The following is a 784-nucleotide window of genomic DNA, read 5'->3' as shown; positions in this document are numbered from 1 at the left end:
CTGAGCTTAGAACCACCCCCCTCCAGGCTCCTGAGAAGACAAACCACAGATAGAATATGCCTCAGACGCTGTGACTAAACTTGCTTGTTTCCTCCCAATCGCCACTTGCCCTCTCTCTCTTGGTAACTTACCCTTGTGTTGCTGGTGAGGGGCAGGACTAAAAATCTGCACTCCCCAGCCTCTCTTGCACATAAGGGTTGCTGAGGATATGTCAGTGGAAATCACTGGGTGATGCTTCTAGAAAAACTCTCTAAAGGGGCTCACTCAACAGGGAATTTAGCCCCTTCTTTCCTTCCCCTCCCCTCTTCTTCCTTCTTGGGACTTGGAGGTGATGGTCAGAGCAACAGCAGCCATATTGTCACCATAAGGCAACCTTGAGAATGGAAGCCATGAGCTAATAATGGTGGAGCCTGGGTTCCTGTGACCATAGAGTTGACATCTGTCTTAGTGTGTTCGGGCTGCTATAACAAAATACCATAAACTGGATGGCTTACCAACAAATATTTATTTGTCACAGTTCTGGAGGCTAGAAGTCCAAGACCAATGCACTGGCAGATTCAGTGTCTGGTGAGGGCTGCTTCCTCATAGACAGTGACTTCTGAGTCTTCAAGTGGTGGAAGGGACCAGCTAGCTCTCTGGGGCCTCTTTTATAAGGGCAATAATCTCAGTCATGAGGGTTCCACCCTTATGACCTAATCACTTCCCAAAGGCTCCACCTCATAATACTATCACCTGCAGGTTAAGATGTCAAAATATAAATTTTGGGGGGCCACAAATATTCAGA

The sequence above is a fragment of the Galeopterus variegatus genome, unplaced genomic scaffold (assembly GCF_000696425.1).
Source record: "Galeopterus variegatus unplaced genomic scaffold, G_variegatus-3.0.2 Scaffold2162, whole genome shotgun sequence".
Classification (NCBI taxonomy): Eukaryota; Metazoa; Chordata; class Mammalia; order Dermoptera; family Cynocephalidae; genus Galeopterus; species Galeopterus variegatus.
This window is presented reverse-complemented; position numbering follows the sequence as displayed.